Source organism: Pinus tabuliformis, chromosome 5_2 (assembly GCF_031772625.1).
Source record: "Pinus tabuliformis cultivar Carrire ecotype Pingquan chromosome 5_2, CPIR1, whole genome shotgun sequence".
Classification (NCBI taxonomy): domain Eukaryota; kingdom Viridiplantae; phylum Streptophyta; class Pinopsida; order Pinales; family Pinaceae; genus Pinus; species Pinus tabuliformis.
The window spans coordinates 593,815,251-593,829,056 of record NC_142306.1 but is presented as its reverse complement, the minus strand read 5'-3'; positions in this window follow the sequence as shown (position 1 = coordinate 593,829,056).

The following is a 13,806-nucleotide window of genomic DNA, read 5'->3' as shown; positions in this document are numbered from 1 at the left end:
TTACTATTGGAGCTGGGCTTCCTCGAGAGCCCAAACTGATGCGATGGGTCGCAGTTATGGCCCGTCACTCGGACGAGAGGACAGAGGTTGCTCGATTCAAACCTGAGTATTTCCAATGGTTGGAAACTCAGGTTTTTCTATTCAGGACTTCCCTTACACTGGGGTAGACTTTCGTGGTGACCCAGACATGGCTCTTCCACCAGGAGAGCAATGGGATGACTCAGGTAAAATCATTTTCAACATTTTTCCCTATTTTAAATTTTTTATTATTTTATCATCCCAAAACTGATAGTAAAAGTTTCAAATGCAGATGTGGGTCCACAGCGACCAGCCGCTCTCCAGCCTTACGAGAGGAAACAACCAGTTGCAGTCGTGCCAGCCCCACAGGACGAATCAGTAGAGGTTTTGGCCGAGTTGGAGGGTCATCTCGAGCGCTTGACAGGAGATATTCTGGAGACCACTATAGATGACATTCCTCGTCGACTTCAGCGCTATGTGATTGGGGTCCCAAGACCTTTTAGGAGGTTCCTTTGCAAGGTGGCTCGTGTAGTGGTTTCTTATCGAGATCATCACCAGTGATAGGATGATCGCCTATTGTGGGCACATATGACATTTTTGTTTTTTGTACTTATCATTTTTGCCGATCATAAGGTATTTTTCAACCTATGATCGAGGACGATGTATTTTTTGACACACTCCTATATATATATATATATATATATATATATATATATATATATATATATATATATATATCACTATTACCGGCTTATCTTGTAAATCATGTTATGGAATGGTTTTAAATTTACATGTATGATTATTGCAAATGTCTATTTAACATTCGAGAAGTAATTGCATCTCCTAATGTATTTAAAGATCTTGGAATATGCTGATATTCAATATAATTAAATTCACGTTCCAAGAGACGCACTCTCAAAAATAATCTTAATAACACTGGATTTGTAATGGCATACACTCTATTAAGCTGTAATACAACGAGTTCAGAATCTAACCTCACTATCAAACTCCGAATCCCAAATGAAATAGATTCAGATAATAACTCAATCACTGCACTATACTCGGCAATCTTGTTCGTTGTTTGACCGAGGCTTACCCCATGCATAGATACTAACTCGTCATAGGGCAAATAGATAACCCAAGTTGCGGAAGAAATGTTCCGTGTATTACGACAAGCACCATCAGTGAAACCAATGTATGTTTGGAGAGGCATCGACATCTGCAATATCAAGAGTAAAACCAAGATAAGCAGGAATAATGACGAAAAACACTCTCTAAGCTAAGCACACTGTTTTAAACTAAAACACACCAGCTAGAAAGAAAAACTACCCTAAAAAATCTCCATACCCATTCTTTAAGCATAATACCTCTTCAAGTAAAGACCATTTCTGGGTTTACCCAAAGAGTCCCCGTCAAAGTCTACCAATTCATAGGCCCCTTTTGCTAGCTTTCGCTTGACAACATAGGGACCATGCCACATAGGAACAAATTTTCTAGCGCCTAATTTATCATTAGCTTGATCATAAACTAAGACTAGATCTCCTTCTGAAAAATTTCGAGGGGTCACATTTCGATCATACTGAGCTTTCATACGTTTTGCGTGAGTCTTGATCGCCAATGCAGCATCACGTCGATTCTCATCTAATTGAGCCAAGTATAACAAACGCTTTTCCTCTTCGGAAGTGGCTGGAAGTAACTCGATGGCCATTTGCAGTGACGGGATTTCGCATTCAATGGGTAACACAGCTTCCAGACCATAGACTAGTTGGAAAGGAGTGAACCCTGTTGATGTTTTTACTGAGGTACGATATGCCAAAAGCGTTGAAAATAGCATGTTATGCCAATTTGACCGATGAATCCCAATGATTCATCGGATCATGATGACTAAAACTTTGTTGATGGATTCAACCAGACCATTAGCTTGTGGATAATAAGGAGTTGAACTATCGTGATGCAACCCAAGCTGGCCTGTAAGTTCGGTCATCATAACGTTTTGAAAATGACGCCCATGATCAGTGATTATCACTTGTGGGACACCAAACCTAGCAATTATATGGTTGAACATGAAAATTGCAGCTGTCTTGCCGTCTGCCTCAAATGTAGGCATCGCCTTAGCCCACTTGGTAAAATAATCTACCGCAAGGATGATATACGCATGCCCCCCATCCGAGTGAGGGTTACATGTAATAAAATCGATACCCATTTGGCAAAAGGACCAACAGCAATTATAGGATGGAGAGGAGCATGTGGAGCGTGCATCTTTCGATCAAATATTTGGCAGTTGTGGCATTTTCGGACCGCCGTAATACAATCTTTAAATAAAGACGGCCAGAAGTAGCCAGCACGCAATATCTTTTGGGCTGTGGCATACCCAGACATATGACCGCCACACACTCCAGACTGACAGTCATTTAGAACCCTTTCAGCTTCCTCATGAGTTAAGCAACGTCGAAAAACAGAGTCCGCCCAACGGCGATAAAGAGTATCTCCAATAATCCTGAATTGTTGGGACTGGAATCGTATTTTCCGACGTTCTGACCTTCAAATTTCTGGCCGAAAGGATTGGGTCTGGAGATAAACGATGATACCCCCATACCATGGATCTAAAGTGCTGATTAGAAACAAGGATTCGTCCGCAATGGGCTCCTCCACCACAGTTTCCGTGTCAGCATGCGGGAAATCACACATCAACTCCGCAAAAACTAAAGATTTCTTAGACTTAGATTTTTCAAATTCCAAGTCGAACTCCTGCAGGATAACAATCCATTTATAGTACTTGCCCCCTAGCAATTGTTTGGTCAAAATGTAGATCATAGGGTTGCAATCTGAAATTATTGTAGTTTTACGTAGTAAAATGTAGTGACGAAAACGTTGGACAGCTTGAACAGCTGCCAATGCCAATTTCTCCACATGTGAGTATTTTAGCTCAGTTGGATTTAAAGTTCGACTAAGGTAATATATCACATGTTCAGTTCTGAATTCATCTTCCTAAACTAAGACCATTCCAATGGTGGAATGAGAGGCGGCGAGATACAAGAAGTAATCCTGGTTGTAGTTGGGAGGATGCAATAACGGTGCATGGGTCAACGCGTGTTTAAGTGCATCAAAAGATTTCTGAGCTATCTCATCCTAGTAGAATGGAGTATTCTGTTTCAACAACCGTGTAAAACCCTTTGTAACCTCAGCGTAGTTAGGAATGAATCGTCGTAAAAAGCTTGCTTTCCCTTGCAAACTTTGGAGTTGGCGAAGACTCGAAGGGGGAGGCAATTTGATGATAGCTTCGACCTTCGAGGGATCGACGCAAATGCCGGCTTTCGAAACTACAAACCCCAGCAATCGACCCATTTCTATACAAAAGACACATTTGTGTGGATTCAAACGAATCTGATAATGCCTACAGCTCATAAAGATTGCTCGTAAATGGAAGAGGTGATCAGCTCGATGTAATGAATGAGCAGGCAAGTCATCGAGATACGGTTGCACAATGTGCTTGATGTCATGAAACGCATAAGACATGGCCCTTTGAAAAGTTGCTCCGGCATTCTTGAGCCCAAAAGGTAATTTGCAATAAGAAAATGTCCCCCATGGACAAATGAAAGTCGTTTTTGGTTGATCGGCAGGTAGAATATTGATTTGATTGTATCCGGAAAAACCATCCATGAAGGAGAATATTTCGCTGCCGGCACAATCATCAATGATTTGATCGATATAGGGAGTTGGGTAATTGTCCTTTGGACAGGCTCGATTAATGTCCCTATAGTCGATGCATATTCTTATTGTTCCCTACTTTTTGTTAACCGGAACAATATTCGATACCCAATCCGTTAACGGGATCGGATAAATGAAACCTGCTTTGAGTAATTTTTCAACTTCTGCTTTAATTGCAGCAGCTTTTCTCAGGTGAATCTGACGCAAACGTTGCCGGACGGGTTTGGTGTCCGGGTAAGTCTTGATCTCATGAACAACAATCATGGGATCAATTCCTGGCATTTCCTCATAGGACCAGGCAAACACGTAGCAGAATTCTTGAAATAGGGCCTTATATATTTGAATTTCGTCATCTGTACATGAGGCACCTATATGAATGTTTTCAACAATTCCGGGCTTAACCGAAATGTCAATAGGAATAGTTCGAGAGATGTTTCCCAAATTTAACTCTGAATCGGGATATTTCAATGGATTCTGAGGTTCCTTGACATATTCAGTCGTAAAAATTGATAAAAAATCGTTTTCAAAACGATCATTCTCGGGTAAAAACGAAGATCTGTGATGGAGATCTTCCCATGGTAAATCATCTACACATAGGATTTCACGAATTTGCTCATCAGAGTGAACAAGTTCGGAAAACGTTGTTGAATCTGAGTTTGATGTGAAAAGTGATTCCTTATGGACCACATTCATTAAGTCGATTTTGGTTGAAAATGGGTCGGTAAACGATTGCACAGCCTGATACACAATTTCATATGGACTCAAAGGCATAGCATCACCAAATGAGTCTATCTCAGATTCAGAAGGAATGATCCAAGGATCATCATAAACAATGGTGTCTGATGTAATCATATGAATGGTTGCAAATGAAGACGATGCATTGATCGGAGGAAAAGGAAAAGTTCCTAGTAAATCGGCATCTTTAACTAGTCCTACTCCAACATCCTTATATGGGATAGTCATTTTACCGACATGCTGAATACTTTCAGAAGAGGCTGGGTCGGATGAAAAGTAAGCCAGCTGGTCTATTGTTACGATCTTTCCATTATGAGGAAACTTTATAACCCGAAAGACCGATGAAACGACAGTTGTCATAGCGTAAGACCAACTTCGACCCAAGAGAAGGTTGTAATCTAGAGGGGCATCAACCACCTCCACATCTAGATTAACGGTTTTTCCTTCAACCCCTATAGGCAAATCCTGTAGAATGCCAAAAGGATGAAACCCACGGCCATCAAAGGCCTTTAGAATCGTCGGGGATTGATTTAGCGAAGGAGAACCAAGCGATCTCCAACATTGTATCGACATAATACACGTTGAGGCTTCCTCATCAATTACAGTCCGATGAATAGACCTTTTAATAGAGTTAAGGCTTCTGTGATCCATATCAATTTTAGAGAAGATTCTTCGGCGAAAATCACATGGAATCTCACACTAGTTGGTTCGAAACGCGTCGACAAATGAGATTCCATGTGATTTTCGCCGAAGAATCTTCTCTAGAATAGGCCTTTTTTTTACTATCACTGGAATCTGGAAAGCCATTTGATGAGGTAAACGTGGTGTACTATTTTCTAGATCGAAAATTATTAGGTTCGAGTCCTGAACGTCAACAGCTCCTATAGCCAACAAGAGTAATTTACATTGTGCTGGACATGATTGCAGCACTTCCAAAGCCGACATTGCTGAGGGTGAAACAGTTAAATCCTCAACAATGTTATAGTTCTGAGCTGCTCTCGCATGTGGATTGAAAGCTGACTTTCGAAGTATACCCTTGGCGGGCGGTTTGATTACTCAGTCTGGATTAGGTTTCTCGATCTGTAGTGGATCGGAATCGGGAGCTGAGGTTGATGGATTAGAATGAGAAGATTCTGCTTCTTTACCATCAACAAGACTTTTACTACCATAATCTTGCAATCGAGTCGCAATCCGAACATGGGACATCATCAGTATGGGTTCTTCATTGGCATTCGAGGAAGAACCTATCATCTTACTTTCTTGACTTGGAAAAGGATCCTTCAAAACAGCAAGCGTTTGGGAACCTTTGACAATCTTCGCAACCTCTGCACGATGAGGGCAGTCTTTTGTAAAATGTTCTTCGTCACAAATGCGACAAGGATAACAAGGTTTGCGTTTTTCATCATTGGATTCCAATTTTTCAGGTTTCTCCTTTGAATTTTTGTCCGTTTTATTCTTATTCTTTCCTTTCTTCTTCCCACCGGATTTTGATTTGGCTATAGATGACTCTACAACGTGAATATCGGCGGAAATCTCTGCAGAAGAATCTCCTGTCGGGGAATCAGGCAAGGTTATGATAGGAGAAGAATTCTTGGAAAAATTCTTCTTACTTTTAGTGTTAACCGTACCAATCATACCATCAGTGGCATGAGATCCCAAAGGAGCTGCAGCGATTTGATTTTGCTTGGGAAGATCGGGGATTTTCTCGTGTAACGTACCTGACTGAGTATAGACCAAGTCAAGGTACTATGCTTGAGCAATTACTTGCTCCTCAGTAACTACTCCAGCTTTAGCTACATCTTTAGCGATCTTTGGTAACAAAGACTTTACAAACCACTCAGCCAAAATCTGATCCGGAATAAATACCTTCACTAAACGTCGTCGACGTCTCCACTCATGAATATGATCTGAAATGTAAGTGGATGTCGATTGCTTTAACGAAGTTAACAATTCCGTGCCATTGTCATATCTGACTGGAAACTGAAAATGAGTTAAAAACAAGGTAGCTAACTGACTAAAATTATAAAAAGTGCCTCGTGGTAACTCAATGTACCACTTGGCCGCGAGACCAATTAGAGTGCACTGGAAAAGTCTAAGATAGATTGAATCATCTGAAATGGAGTTAGATGCACACTAGAGGTGGTAAGTCATCACATGGTTCGACGGGTCCTCTCCTGATTTACCTTCGAACTTAGGAATGTCACTGGGCAACTTATTCGGCATTGGCGGCCAAAACGGAAGATAATTAATGGGATCGTTCGTTAGGCGCGACAAGTCAGGCAAGTCCAAAGTTGCGATAAACGGTAACTGACGATTAGGATCCCTAAAACTCTGGGTCATGAGACCAGCCCCAGGAGGAGGATATCCAGGATAACTAGGAATAGGAATTGCATTTGGGATATTGTATCCTCCCGGAAAACCAGGATTAACCGGACCGTACTGGGGTTGTTGAGGTTGTTGATAAGTGTACCCAGGGTACGGTTGATACTGATAGACTAGCTGCTGCACAGCAGGACCGAATTGGTACTGTCCCTGGTACGGTTGATAAGTAAATTGTGGTTGACTTGTGACAACCGTACTTGAACCAGGTTGTCCTACAGGCATCTGAACTGAAGTTTGAATCGTAGATCTAGACGGTGGTAAAGATGTCTGAGGAGTAGATACAGGAACAATAGAAACCGGAGCTGTCGATACTCCAGAAGTAGGTGGGGTAGATTGAACAGATGTTGCGGCAGTTGTAGCAGTCATTTGAGGCGGAGTACGAGGCATACTAGGCCCAGGCTGAGAAACTACCGAAGGTACAGAAGTTTGAATGTTAGACTGGACTGGTTGATGGGGTGTACCAGAAACTAAGGGTTGTCCAGTTTGAGATGACAACTGTACATTTGGCTGCAACACCTGTTGAGTTTGCGATGGATCCCACACTATATTCATTCCGGGGTACGGACCCATAACAGGTTGAGAATACTGAGGACCATAACTAGGTTGAGGGTAGGGTTGATAATTTAAAGGTACATTTCCCGTTCCTTGAACATACGTTTGACCGGAGGGTGGTTGGAAACCTTGGTTCGATTACTGACCTTGGGGTTGATACCCTTGAGGCACGTACTAATACTGGGGTTGACCTTGAGGTATAAATTGATACTGAGGTTGACCGTGGGGTACATATTGAGTCTAGGGTTGACCTTGAGGAACATACTGTCCTGTAGGTATGTACTGTCCTTGAGGTTGCCCCCCAGACGCAAATTGGGTACCTTGAGGTTGCCCCCCAGGCGATAATTGAGGCTGCTCCCCAGGCGGTAACTGGCCACCTTGAGGTTGAGGATTGGGAATAGAACCTGACATCATGAGAATATCTTCTACGCTCAACGGCTTAGTACCATTGCTTCCAGTTAATAACCCTTGCTCAATGGGTTGAGGAGATGCTCCCGAAAAAGTACTAGAAAGTGACTGATACCCAGAGGGAACAGAAGGACCGCCGTACAAAAAGGATTCGGGCGATTGAGTAAACATGGATGACTGTCTTGACATATTTAACGGAGGATAATAACCTATAGGTGTTGGGTGATAAGGAGCGCGAGGTGGTGAAAAACTTAACCCTGGGTTTTCTAAGAAATTAGTCAAAGAAAGATACCAAGTACTCCTCCTAGGTGGACTGTAAAAAATTGATTCACGCTCCCTTAGCTCAATAACAGGTTGATTTTCAGGGATAGGGATGCCTACTTCTTCTTCCGGAGTAGCAAGTTCTTCAATAGCTATAAGTCCAGAAGGAAGATCTTGGGTGATTACTCTTTCTACCCTAGGTGAACCAGGACCACTAGAAGCTGGAGAAACAAACCCCGATGTCGGAGTAGCAACAAATTTACTTTCAGGCTCGGATATTTTAGGTTCCTCACCTATATCACTAGTAGATGAAAAGCTACCAGTAACTTCGGAAACAGACACTGACTGTGGATTATAATCTGCCACTGACATTTGAAAATCAGGATGTACTATCAAAGAAGATTCTCCTTCTTCAGGTGACCCAACTCTACTGTCTCTAGGATTTACGAGGACTTTCAAGCCTTCAAGCTGGCTCGGGACTTCCTCAGGAGGTTGGCCCTGAAGTCTATGGGACTTCCTCAGTAAATCAGCCACGGTTAAAAACTTGGGAGGTTGGCCCCGAAGTCTATGGGACTGCCTTGGTAATTCAGCCACGGCTAAAAACTTTTAACTACTTCACACGCAAACAAAGTAAAATATCAATGAAAACCACCTAAAGCCTCTAAAGAACCAAACAAACTTGAATCACACGCCTAAAGAATCTAGGAGATCAAACACACACAAACAGTAACTTTCCGTACTGAAAACACTAGTTGGTGATGAATTCCAACGTCGCAGAGTTCAATACAGAAATGGCGGTTGGAACAGTTACCCCGGCAACCTGCTTAATGAATAGACTGGCACAAGTTCCTCCACTTAACCGTCTCGAGTGAAGAGAACCCCCCAAAAAATCCAAGTGAGTCTAGCCGACGTCTGCTCCAGGTACAGTGGGATCTTCCCACCACTGTCACCTTAGGAAGAATCCTAAAGAATATGGCCACTAAGGTTACCAACTGAACAAATATACCTGGGGGAACAGTCTATGATCCGATGCGCACGCAAGGGTAGAGTAGCAAGCTCAATCCCCTTGAAGTCTCCTTGACATAATTCAAGGTTTACCAACAAGTGACCCCAGGCTCCTCGACAATGGTTAATCCGAGGTTTACCATTTTTAATACGTGAATATCTGGCGTCGTTCCCAATGAGGAAGGATTGATTCCCACACTGGTTCGGACACAATCTCGTGCTTCTCCTTTAAGAGGAGCTTTCCCAGAGCATAAATGCAACAATTGGATTTCTTCCCTACCACAAGATACAACTACTTGTTTGTTTTTACTGTCTTGGAGAGTTAATTACTCTCCTACTCCAAGACACTAGCCTAAGCTAAGTTGGTGTATCAGACCCCTAGAAATAAAAATGTTACTAGATGAATTTTACTTTAAGCGTTATTTTTATTGGTTTTTGTTTAAGTCAAAAGGTGCGGAGATGAAACTCGTGGTATGAAGACTCGACTCAAAATCACTAAAAATGCACTTAAGATGATTTAAACAATCTTTTTCTCTTCGATGAACTTCTAAACTAAGAAAGAGTTTGAGAATGAAAATACTTTGTAAACACAAATCCTTCTTAAGAAACAAATTAAAAGAAGAGCTTTTGTCCTTTCCAATGCAGTCAAAACGAGACAACTAGTTATTTCACAAAAATTTCCCTTTTTCGTTTCAAAGCACTCAACCACTACAAAAACAAACTTTTTCCAAAAGCGATTTTTTTATTTTTTATAAAACACTCAAAACTATGGAAATGACTAACTTTGAGATCTATAAACTATAAAAACCTATTTGAAGTCAAAGCTTACAAAGTGTCTTTTTGAGGATGTTTTACTTAGCTAAATGTGAGCTAAGGACTAATTTCTGCAGAATCACAATTAGTCAAAAAACAACCAATCTTTCGTTTTCTTTTTAAAAATGAAAATCCAAACTTTTAAACACAAGCTTTTCGAAGTTTTGTAATGAGAAAACACAAAGCGGATTCCTCAACAAGGGTAGATTTCATAAATGGTCAGACTCATAAGAAGACTGGCTGAAACCAAGGTGATCTGAGGTCCCTACAGCTTCTAAGCTCAGAGCTACTACAAGACCAAAATGAAAAACAAATCTAACAAGAAAAACTCCTAGGAATTTCACCTAAAACCCTAACACTAATGAAATCAACCTAAGGAAAGCTTCTGACAAGTTATATGCAGGTCTGGGCAGTGGATAACAATTTCTAAACAAAACTAAGCTGACTAACAGAGGAAATCTTAGGTTCTTCAAAATTTTGACAGGGTCTGCAAGCCCACAGTTAACACAGGTGCGGTCCCGCTCTGTGCTAAAAGCAAAGGTGCGGATAAGTACGCACTGTGTCAAAAGGATAGGGTGCGGTCCTCTCCCAAAGCCATGAAAAACGAAAAATAACCCTGGATCTACAAACTCTACCCAATTTTACACACAACAAGCCAAAAACAGAAACAAAAACACAGTTTCTCAGGTCAAAGTAAAAACAAGGAAAACAATCAAGTCCCCAGTGGATTCGCCATTTTGTCACACGGAATAAGTCAATCTTGCAGGCAAGATAGACCTTCCTAGAATCTAAAGAAGACCTAATGAAAAGCAAACCAACCAGACACTATCTTTCTCTAAATATGCTTTAATAAACAAAGGCAAACAAGTGTTTTTAGGGCATACCTTAGGTCCAACGCAAGTTTGTGGATGCCCTCGCTCCTTCGATCCAAATGAGCTCCTTTGTTGCGAATCTGCAAACACAAACGAGGCAAACAAATTAAATAGCACCTGAAAAGCCAATATCATAAAACATATTTAACATGAAAGTCAAGGAGTTCATGAAACAAATAACATGAGATACTTGTTAAGAAAAATGAGTTTGATTGTATTAATTCAAAAGAAGAAGAACTTTACAACCTGTGCCTTGACGTTGTACAAGCTCCTCCCAGGGTCCAGCAAGAAGTCTCCTCTACTTTGACAAGCTTCACTCACTTCCCAATGGAACCAAGAGGTATGTGATCTCTCCTCTCAAGCTCAACTAAGAAGTCCTAATTTCACCAGCATTTACCCTCAAAATGTTCAGCTTCTAACCTCCCTAGTCCTCACCCCAATGCCTCAATTTATAGTGCAATGGAGGGAAGTTACTAGGTCCTCCTTCAAAGGGATAAAGCCCTCCTTCAAAGGGATAGCTCCTCTCATCAAGGGATTAGCTCCTTCTCTTTTGGGATGCATGAACCACCTCAGAGCGAACAATCCATGTCAAAATTCCTTCTAGAATCATCTAGAATTAACCCAAAGTGAGTTTTTTAGAATAAACTTGTGCCTTTTTTACTTTCACAGGGGTCCGCACCTACTCCTTTAGGGACAGAGCGGGCAAGTCCGCAGTTTTTATGAACAGGAGGTGCGGGACCGCAGGTACCAATGAGAGAAAGTGCAGAACCAGAGCTTTTATTGATTTTCAATGTCTTTCTCTCATTTTCAAAGCTTGACTTGAAGAGCTGAGGTCTGAGACTTGCTTAGGAGGACAGTACAAGTGATGATGGACCCATACTGACTGCAAATAATCATGGTGACGATATTTTTGTGTAACAACAGGCTCCACAAAAAGAAACTGATCTAGATGTTTTGCAACCTTTTCATCCCTAGTTCACTTGTTCCTCTAGGTGGGCTTATTTTCTACTAAGTCCACACCAAAGAGGTTATGACCCGAAAGAATGTGTGATAGATAAGTTGTAAGAGGATCCAACTTGGCATGAGGATGTCACACTTATGAAGTCACCATCAAGAGATTTAAAACTCCTCTACAATCAGGTTATTTATTGACATAAACAATTTCCTCGTCAATAGGTCCCAAAAGGGAGTTCTATCCTTATAGGGACCATATGTATCTACAAGAAGAAGGTCCACCCTCAATTCAATGGAAAACAAATTCAACTCCAAGGATTTATTATGAGCCCCAAGAAATGAGGAATTCTATTTTTTGTAGATTAAATATGATCTCTAGACCTTTGGATCTTCCCCTAGCATATGAACAAATAAAATGCCACCTTGGTAAAAGAAATTCTAACACTTGTGAAATTTTTTCTTCCTCCACCAAGGTTTCTTAAAGAAGAAAAATTTTCAAACCACAAGAATTCACCACTCATCTTAGGGCTAATTTTTTGGATGATCTTGCCAAACAATGGTAATTGAAGGACTAAATTAACTTGAGGAAACTCCACCTAGGGTCCTCACTACTCTAAGCACTCCATTTATTAACAACTATTTGTTAGTGACAATGTCTAATCTAGCCTTTCATTAAGATTTTGACAAATGATATTTATGTCCCTACAAATGACCACCATAATTCGACACGGAGGAAGGTCCTAGTCCTCCAAAACAATGTTTGGATTGTTCCTTTGTAATTTTGAGGTCGAAGGTTATAATGGGAATGGGAATCTGACGATACTTCTTGAGCATTGGGCAATGAAAATCATTGGGAAGGAAAAGTAGGGGAAGCTAAGGACAGTAGAAAATGCTCTTGGGAAGACATAGGCAAGGGGGAAGAGATAACTTCACTCTAGGAATAAAGAGAGAAAAAATTCGATCCCATATCTAAACTAGAAAAGGAATTAATTAAATAAGCAACTAGGTGAGAGGGAAAATAAATATGTTGTGGGACGGTCATGGTGGGAGGTGAAGTTCATGTCTTTTCCTTGTTCGCTTACACATAATCAATATCCATATCCTACCATCCTTCAGCTCTGTTTGTATCGATAACTTATAGATGATTCAATGGAATTTAGTACTCTAGAAGAAGAGGAGTCGAGTTAGCAATCATATTCTGATCCTCAAGTTGTAACCCCCCTTTTTCTACCTTCCCTTTGTTCCTGTGAACCCTTTTGTGTTGTTAAGGGGATGGGACAATCCTAAGCTATATGGAAATGTTGATGGTACCTTCTACATTTGAAGGGGATCTCTTCATAAGCTATGGTATTTCGATGGGTTAGACCAAGGTATATCTTTTGCATTTTCATAGAGACCTTTGTGAGGGTCTAACTTTACCAAGATTTAGGCTAGAGACATGTATCCCATGGATAAAAAATACATCTCCACATCCAAGAATTCTCCTAGTTTGTTTCCAATAGCTTGAAAAGTGTCTATCAACCAATATTATAAGGGGTGCCTTGGAATTTTCACCCATTTAGGAGAAAATTTGAGCCTTTCCCCACTCACATCAAATAGAGGAAATGTTTTTTCTTCATCAAAACAACATGGTGTCTAAGCTCCAATTTTTCCCCAAGACCTAGGAAGCTTCTTCCTCCAAGTTTAAACAAAACATAAACCAACCTTGAGCAAGAGAACCCACCAAGGGTTGTGCACCCTAATGGTTAACACATTCCGTGTTGGCCCAATCCCACATAAAATTGATAGAGAATCTCCTCCCCCTCACCCAACCCACCACTACCAAATATTCCATAGACAAAATCTCTAGTAATGGAACATCTTCCATAAGAGCAAGGTGGGGGTCTTTTCTCTTAATCTTCATAGAACAACCCTTTTTCCATTTGTTGGCCAAGTAATTATGCCCATCAGTGTTTTCAGAGGCTCCCTAGACATTCGTCAAATTACCTTGGTTACAATTTATGCCCTATGTTCCTTCTACAACATTGTATGTGGGGCAACATAGTGTGTTCTCCACAATTATGGTTTCCTCCAAAAAAAACTAGAGAAATGCTCCAAG